At 49.3% G+C, this 9,333-nt stretch overlaps 1 long non-coding RNA gene across 1 annotated transcript; it reads right to left on the reverse strand.

Annotated features, from left to right (window-relative positions):
* Positions 1-1,092: 1,092 nt before the first annotated feature.
* LOC142462972 (uncharacterized) lies at positions 1,093-4,118 on the reverse strand. The gene is made up of 4 exons (XR_012787312.1): positions 3,865-4,118; positions 3,667-3,771; positions 2,559-2,624; positions 1,093-1,201 (listed from the first exon to the last, which is right to left on the reverse strand). It is a non-coding gene; the product is annotated as an uncharacterized LOC142462972 (long non-coding RNA).
* Between the last annotated feature and the right edge of the window lie 5,215 nt (positions 4,119-9,333).

The raw sequence follows: 9,333 nt of genomic DNA on the forward strand, positions 1-9,333 counted from the left end.
GGGTGACTGACTGACTGACTGACTGGGTGACTGACTGACTGACTGGGTGACTGACTGACTGGGTGACTGACTGACTAGGTGACTGACTGACTGGGTGACTGACTGACTGACTGACTGGGTGACTGACTGACTGACTGGGTGACTGACTGACTGGGTGACTGACTGACTAGGTGACTGACTGATTGGGTGACTGACTGACATACACATACACACATACACACACACGGATGCCGGTGGGGGCGATCGAATTACAGCTGGTAGGAGCGAGGAGGAGGGCAGGGCTGAGAGGGGAGAGGATGGGGACGATAGAGATGGGGAGAGGGAGACAAGCAAAAAAAGGAGGGGGGGGGGCACAGTTTGTGATATAATTTTTGTTCTAAATATTTTTTAATGTGCCCCTTCCTGTCACTCAGCCCGTCCTGCAGCCCTCCTGCTATTCTCTGCCTCTCCAATGCTGTAACCATCTCCTCAGGGAACCCAGAAATCTCCTGTTCCCTGGCCCCTCTGCTGCACATGGCTGGCGTCTTCTCCTCAGCCATGGGAAGGGGAAGCAGCACTTCCCTGCAACCCTCTCCTCCTCTTCCTCCTCCAACACCGTACCCCCATCATCATCATCATCATCATCATCATCATCATCCGAATCATCATCATCCCACGCTTCCTCTTCCTCCTCCCACACCGTACCCCCATCATGATCATCATCATCATCATCCGAATCATCATCATCCGAATCATCATCATCCCACGCTTCCTCTTCCTCCTCCCACACCGTATCCCAATCATCATCATCCCAATCACACACCTCCCCCTCCTGACACACCCACTCCTCCTCCTCTGTAGATATGCTGGCTCCTGGGCTGCTGCAAGGCCACTCCTCCTCCTCTGTAGATATGCTGGCTTCTGGGCTGCTGCAGGGCGATTCAGACGGTGAGAGTACGAACGGCTCCACCACTGTGTACTCCACCACCTCCTCCACCACTGTGTATTCCACCACCTCCTCCACCACTGTGTATTCCACCACCTCCTCCACCACTGTGTACTCCACCACCTCCTCCACCACTGTGTACTCCACCACCTCCTCCACCACCTCCTCCTCCCACACCCACTCCTCCTCCTCCATTGATATGCTGGCTCCTGGGCTGCTGCAGGGCGATTCAGACGGTGAGAGTACGAACGGCTCCACCACCGTGTACTCCACCACCTGCAGGAGATACAAAGTGTTTGTAACCAGCGGCAGTGATACTCTGTATCGCAAGAGCTCCTGTGCCACATGGGGCAGGAAACGCATTGCCGAGCCACATAACACGCACAGCAAAGCCTTTGCTTGCCTCTCTGGCACTGAAGGGGTTAAATCACAGAACCATTTATACCATTTGAAAAATAATTGATAAACCGTGGGCATTGTATTGTCTGTTATTAGCGGACCCCTCGTTTTTCTGTCCTGTTCCCGCTGAAGATGTTGTTAAATGATGCTGCAGATGGACATTAGCTGATGTGTCTCTGGGAATCCCCTCTCCCGGTCACACAGTTACACTCGGCTATAAGAGGAGAAAGCTCTGCAGCTCTTCCTCTGTCTCCTTTACATCTACAGCCTGAGAGTCCTCATCTTCTCTCCTCTGAGGACTGTCTCCCACTCTACCCCTATCCCGAGTACCCCTAATAGTCCCAGGCCCAGTACCCCCTAATACTCCCATCACCCGGCTCAATACCCCCTAATACTCCCACCCCCAGGCCCAGTACCCCGAATACTCCATTCACCCAGCTCAATACCCCCTGGCTTGTACCCCCTAATACTCCCAGGCCCAATACCCCCCTCCCCAGGCTCAGTACCCCCCTAATACTCCAATCCCCAGGCTCGGAACCCCCTAATACTCCCAGGCCCAATACCCTCTAATACTCCCAGGCCTAATACCCCCTAATACCCTGCTCCCCAGGCCCAGGACCCCCAAATACCCCCCGCCCAGAACACCCAAATACCCCCCTCCCCAGGTCCAGTACTTCTTACTACCCCCCTCCCCAGGCCAAGTACCCCCTACATTCCCCTTCCCAGGCCCAATACCTCCTTATACTCCCCTCCCCAGGATCCTCTACATTCCCAGACCCACTACCGCCTGCATGCCCAGTACCCCCTTCCCCCCTCAGGCCCAGTACCCCCTAATGCCTCCTCTCCAGACTCAGTATCCCCTCATACTCCCCGGGACATGGGAAACGGGAGAGCCCTGCAGGTGTGATCAGGGAAAGGGGAGGGCCTGGAAAGGGGGGGGGGCACTTCAGGGGGAGCCTTGGAAGGGGAGGGCTGCGCGGGGTGGGGGGGAGCTGGGGAACTCTGTTCGGGGGTGGGGGGGGGGGGGTGGCTGCGGCTGGGGAAGGGGGGGGGTCTCTCCCATCCCATGAGACCTGTGGAAACATGACCCAACTAACCTGCAGGAAGAGATCTCCAACAGGTTCTGTATAATTACACTGTAAAGTGTTGCAGACTATCCTATTATCAGTGTCCTGTACAGCAGCTAATAGTATCGTATGTGCAGCGGATTCACCGCTCCGCCATTCCCATTTACCTGAGAATCGCCGGCTGCAGGAAGCTGGGGGACTACTTCCTCCTCTTGCTCCTCAGCTTTCCATGCCTGTGATACAGAGGATAGTAATGAGATGTATTCCTCACTCATACGCATATCCTGGCGCTGTATGGGAGGTTTGAGGGTGTTGAACCCAAAATCCGTGGGGCTACACAGATAAACCGTTCTAATGGAAACATTCTCACTACAAACGTAGCGTTACATGTGCTAGAAGTGTATACAGAGAGGGTGCGTGTGTAGTGAGAATGAAAGGGCGCACGTGTATATAACCATTAGTGTGTGTGTGTGTGTGTGTGTGTTACTGTCTGATAGTTACTGTGTGTGAGTGTGTATGTAACCATTAGTGTGTGTGTGTCGGAATGAGTGTGTGTTACTGTCTGATAGTTACTGTGTGTGTGTTTGTATATAACCATTATTGTGAGTGTGTGGTATTGTCTGATAGTTACTTTGTGTGTTTGTAACCATTAGTGTGTGTGTTATCGTCTGATAGTTACTGTGTGTATGTGTGTTTGTAAAGCATAATGAGAAGTTTGAATTTGTGTTATATCACATAGTGTGTGTCTATGCTAAGCTGCCGTATTGTGGCTGTGTTTCTACAAGTGTATCAATCTGTTAGTGCGCATTTTAGTGTGAGTGTGAGAATATTACTGATTGTGCTTACTTTTTTAGGAGCAGGAATCTGCGTGTGTGTGTATGTATATATATATATGTATATATATATATATATATGTGTGTGTGTGTGTGTATATATGTATGTTATATATATATATAAATATATATATATATCCAAAACATTGTGTCGATAATATAAATATATATATACACACACACATATACTGTACACATACACACGTGTGTTTATGTGTATATATAAATATAAAAAGAAAAAGCAGGCACACCAGGGCTTTGCAAAAAAATAAATATATACAAAACTATTGAATAGAACTGATCAACGCTTTGGCTCTCTATGGGAGCCTCTCAACACACGGGGACCCCCGGTAGTTAGATCTCACCCCTATTTAATTCTGTTACATGCCACATCAGACTTTGTTTTGATGCATTCTAAGGTTGTCCTTTTATCAGATCTTACCCGGCGTCTCTCCATCTCGGGAAATGTTCGCTGCTTTAAAAATACAGTAGGATGATCCTCGCAATCTGAGACTCAAATACTTGGACAAAAAGTTGAGAATGTGTCCTGAAGATGAAAAATAAACCCCCTGGTTATAAATATGATCCAAATGAGCGGTGAAATGTCTGAAATCTCTGCTGCGTCTCAGAAGAAACTTACCTGTCAGATCCACGCTGGATATGGCAGCAAGTGGTGGCACAGAACTCTGGCACAGAGCGGTGTGGCTGTAACCATGGAAGTCAGGTCGCAGGTAAACATGTATTTTTTGAAAATGGCAGTAGAATGCGAATGTGTCACATTCTGAGCTCAGCCCCTGAGCTGTCAGAGGTTTCCAGGTTGTAATAATGGGAGATCCATATTTATTTATAAAATATTTTACCAGGAAGTAATACATTGAGAGTTACCTCTGGTTTTCAAGTATGTCCTGGGCACAGAGTTAAGACAAATAATATATGGTTACAAGTACAGTTACATAAATGAACAGGGTATACATTATATACAAGACATTGCATGCACAGTTAAAGAAAATATATATTATGGGCGAATGAAACAGTTACAGACCAGATTAAAGTGTGAGACAGCCTTAGATTTGAAAGAACTTAAACTGGTGGTGGATGTGAGAGTCTCTGGTAGGTTGTTCCAGTTTTGGGGTGCACGGTAAGAGAAGGAGGAACGGCCGGATACTTTGTTGAGCCTTGGGACCGTGAACAGTCTTTTGGAGTCTGATCTCAGGTGATAAGTGCTGCATGTGGTAGGGGTGAGGAGCTTGTTCAGGTAGCTGGGTAGCTTGCCCATGAAGAATTTAAAGGCAAGACAGGAAAGGTGAACTTTGCGCCTAGACTCAAGTGATGACCAATCTAGTTCTTTGAGCATTTCGCAGTGATGTGTGTTATAGTTGCATTGGAGAACAAAACGACAAATTGAATTGTAGAGGGTGTCAAGTTTGCTAAGGTGGGTTTGAGGAGCCGAGCCATATACTATGTCTCCATAGTCAATAATTGGCATTAGCATCTGCTGTGCGATACGCTTTCTGACCAGCAGGCTTAGGGAGGATTTGTTCCTGTAAAGTACCCCTAGTTTGGCATAGGTCTTGGTTGTCAGGATATCAATGTGCATCCCGAATGTTAAGTTGGAGTCAAACCATAAGCCCAGGTATTTAAAACTAGTGACAGGGGTTAGGGTGGTGTTAGCGTTGGTTCTAATCAGGAGCTCATTCGCTGGAAGCCTCAAAAATGTAGTCTTGGGGCCTCATGCAGTAAGCCCCGATACAAAATTTTCGGCACGAATTGCGAAAATGTTTTTTTTGGGCGATTTGCCCTCGCAGTATTCAGTAAGGGCCGAATCCTTCCGATCCCTGCTGAAGCACTGCGAAAGCAAAGCTGCCGATGAGCTGTGGCGATACAGCCTGGCTCCCGATAAGGCTCCCGATAAGCCTTTGGTGCCGATAGATGTTTGCAGCTGAGAGAGACAAGCCGCTCTCTCAGCGCAAACTTCGGCACCAAAAAAAGTATTTAAAAACAACTTTTATTCATAGTGTACATGTGCAGGGGGTCTTCGGAGCTGAACCGCGTTGGTTTGAGGTCCGGGGACCCCCTGCCCCCCGAGATACAGGCCCCTTTATGAGGTGCCGGTATCCCTCGGCGTTTAAAGGTCCCGATCACGTGACCGCGACCTGTAAACAAACCAGAGGGATACCGGCACCCCATAAAGGGGCCTGTATCTCGGGGGGCAGGGGGTCCCCGGACCTCAAACCAACGCTGTTCTGCTCCGGAGACCCTCTGCACATGTACAGTATAAATAAAACACACACACATCAATAAAGACTCGTTCCTTACCTTGGCGGCTATGTGCAACGGTAATGAAGCAGCATGAATGTCTTTTTAATTATACTGTACAGTGAGCAGGGGGTCCCCTGAGCTGAACCGCATTGCTTTGTGGAGCAGGGACCCCTGCTTCCCGAGTTACAGGCCCCGGTATGTGTCATCGGGTGGCAGTGTCGCCGCCATGTTTATAGCGTCCCCGCAATAAACATGGCGTCCACACTGTAACCGATGGCCCAAACCGGGGCCTGTAACTCGGGAGGCAGGGGGTCTCTGAGCCACAAATAAATGCGCTTCAGCTCAGGGGGCCTCCTGCTTCCGCACAATATTATTAAAATACATTAATGCTGCTTCATTACCATAGCGGATAGCCGCTAAGGCAATGAAGGGGTTAACGCATAGTAGCATGTTTATTGGTGACAAATGCCCCCAATAAACATAGCATCAATACACAACATACAGTATAGTAATGGGCAGAATGACTATTATCCACAAATGGATAATAGTGCAGTTGTCCATTTACAATACATACACAACAATAAAGACTTTAAATACATATAGCACTCACCCATGTCCCACTGCTACGATGAAGGCCATCCTCATCTTCATCCTGCCCATGCCCCGTCCGCTTCTGCAAAACAAACACAAGAATTACAACATCCAAATTAATGTCCCCTAACCCCTTAATCACCATAGCGGTTATTAACCGCTACAGTTATTAAGGGGTTAAGCCACCATCACCCACATACCCTCCCCCACAAAGCCCCCCAACCACCCTCACCCAATACCCACAGGGGAGTCCTACCAAATACCCTTGGGCCTAATACCCCCTCCCCCAGCACATACAGTACAATAATGTGCCAAATAACTATTATCCACATAGGGATAATACATTATTTGGCCATTATTAAACACATTCAATAACGTTACAATGTAAAGAAACTTGTACTAACCTCATCAATAAGAAGTCTCCATCGCCAGCATCATCCTTGGGGTCCGTTGCCAACATTAGAAATAGCCACAACATTTCAATATCATTAACATAACACTGAACCCCTTAATCACCTTATCGGGTACTAACCTGAAAGGTAATTAAGGGGTGAAGCCATCCTGCAATGCCTACAACAGTTATGCATAACATCCTCAGTGAAATAAAAACCAATTGCCTAACCAAATTCCATTTAATCATTCAATCTGTAGGCTCACATGCCTCATAAAACATTGCATTTACAGTGTATACATGTAGCATAACATGTAAACTGCATGTACACGCTGCAAATCAATGTTAACAATACAATAATGCCACTCAAATCGCCATACATCACAAGAAGTATATTATTTAATACAATAAACTCACCATCAATGAATTACCACACATCAATTACATCCCTAAACAATTAAAATACCATCCATACCAATTACACAATGAACTAAAGCTATCCTAACAGAGAACAACTTCAAAACATAGTCAAAAGTACACCAACAATTACAATATAATAAAGCAAGGCTTTCCATATCCTACTGTACGGCCTGGAAGCCCAAAACTTACATCTGTCTAAAAATAAAATACATTTAGCACACATCAATGCATAGCCACAATGATTAACAATACAGAATTAGAAGCTTTAACAACACTATCATTTCTTACCCTGTATATATATCTGTACACATACATACAGACATACATACAGTGGGAAGAAATGATATGCATTGTAAAAAATGAAAACATGAAAAAGCAACACAAAAAACAGTTACATTAAGTACATTTCTTTATTTAACTTACCATTACTTGCCCCCACCGACTCCCGTTGATCAGCTTACTCACGAACCAATCCACGACACCATCCACGACACCATCCAGGAACAAATCCACGACACAATCCAGGAACAAATCCACGAACCAAACCAGGAACCAATCCAAGAACAAGTGCAGGAACCAATCCAGGAAGCAAGCCACGAAGAAATCCAAGAAACAATCCACGACACGATCCAGGAACAGGAACCCATAAAAGAAAAAAAAACATAACAAATTAAACATTAAAATAATAAAACATGACAATCAAGGGTTGTACTAGTTTTATTCTTAGTGAATCTGTATTACAATACCTTGTTCCGGGGTCTTCTTGACGTCCGGTGCCACGCCCTGGTCTTCAATCTTCAGGAGGAGGTCCGTCCTCCTCGGCATCTGCCTTCAAAATGAGACGACATAGGCTTTTATAGGCCTATGACGTCACATTTGTCGTCATATGGTTCCCACGGCCCTGATTGGGCCGTGAAAACCATGTGTTTTGGCCGATGTAAAAAAATTGATGACGTCACTTAAAGGCAATGCCAGCACAGCCAATCAGAATGGCTTTGCTGCTATTGCCTTTAAGAAAACGTCATGAAATGACACATGGCCGGACTCACATGGTAAGCCAGCCAATCAGAGCGTGGGAACTCCATCCCTGGGGGTGGGGTAAGATGCAGAGGGTGGGGCAGTATTAGCTGCAGAGGGTGGGGGGTGGGGTTAGCTGCAGAGGGTGGGGGGGTGGGGTTAGCGACAGAGGGTGGGGGGGCGGGGTAAGATGCAGAGGGTGGGGTAGTATTAGCTGCAGAGGGTGGGGGGGTGGGGTAAGATGCAGAGGGTGGGGGGTGGGGATAGTGGCAGAGGGTGGGGGCGGGGTAAGATGCAGAGGGTGGGGGGTGGGGTTAGCTGCAGAGGATGGGGGGCGGGGTAAGATGCAGAGGGTGGGGGTGGGGTTAGCGGCAGAGGGTGGGGGCGGGGTTAGTGGCAGAGGGTGGGGCGGGGTAAGATGCAGAGGATGGGGGCAGTGTTAGCTGCAGACGGTGGGGGGTGGGGTTAGCGGCAGAGTGTGGGGGTGGGGTTAGCAGCAGAGGGTGGGGGAGAGGAAGAGAGACAGCATGGGGAGGGAAAGAGACAGCATGGGGAGAGAAAGAGAGACAGCATGGGGAGAGAGAGTGACAGCATGGGGGGAGAGAGAGTGACAGCATGGGGGGAGAGAGAGTGACAGCATGGGTGGAGAGAGAGTGACAGCGGGGGGAGAGAGAGTGACAGCATGGGGAGAGAGAGTGGCAGCATGGGGAGAGAGAGTGGCATCATGTGGAGAGAGAGTAACAGCATGGAGGGAGAGAGTGACAGCATGGGGAGAGAGAGTGACAGCATGGGGAGAGAAGGTGACAGCATGGGGAGAGAAGGTGACAGCATGGGGAGAGAAGGTGACAGCATGGGGAGAGAGCGTGACTGCATGGGGAGAGAAGGTGACAGCATGGGGAGAGAGAGTGACAGCATGGAGAGAGAGAGGGTGGGGGTGGGGTTTGCTGCAGAGGGTGGGGCGGGGTAAGATGCAGAGGGTGGGGGGTGGGGTTAGCGGCAGAGGGTGGGGGTGGGGTAACATGCAGAGGGTGGGGCAGTATTAGCTGCAGAGGGTGGGGGGTGGGGTTAGTGGCAGAAGGTGGGGGCGGGGTAAGATGCAGAGGGTGGGGGGTGGGGTTAGCTGCAGAGGGTGGGGGGGTGGGGTTAGCGACAGAGGGTGGGGGGCGGGGTAAGATGCAGAGGGTGGGGTAGTATTAGCTGCAGAGGGTGGGGGGGCGGGGTAAGATGCAGAGGGTGGGGGGTGGGGTTAGTGGCAGAGGGTGGGGGCGGGGTAAGATGCAGAGGGTGGGGGGTGGGGTTAGCTGCAGAGGGTGGGGGGCGGGGTAAGATGCAGAGGGTGGGGGGTGGGGTTTGCGGCAGAGGGTGGGGCGGGGTAAGATGCAGAGGGTGGGGGCAGTGTTAGCTGCAGACTGTGGGGGGTGGGGTTAGCGG

This window comes from Ascaphus truei, chromosome 11, assembly GCF_040206685.1.
Source record: "Ascaphus truei isolate aAscTru1 chromosome 11, aAscTru1.hap1, whole genome shotgun sequence".
NCBI lineage: Eukaryota > Metazoa > Chordata > Amphibia > Anura > Ascaphidae > Ascaphus > Ascaphus truei.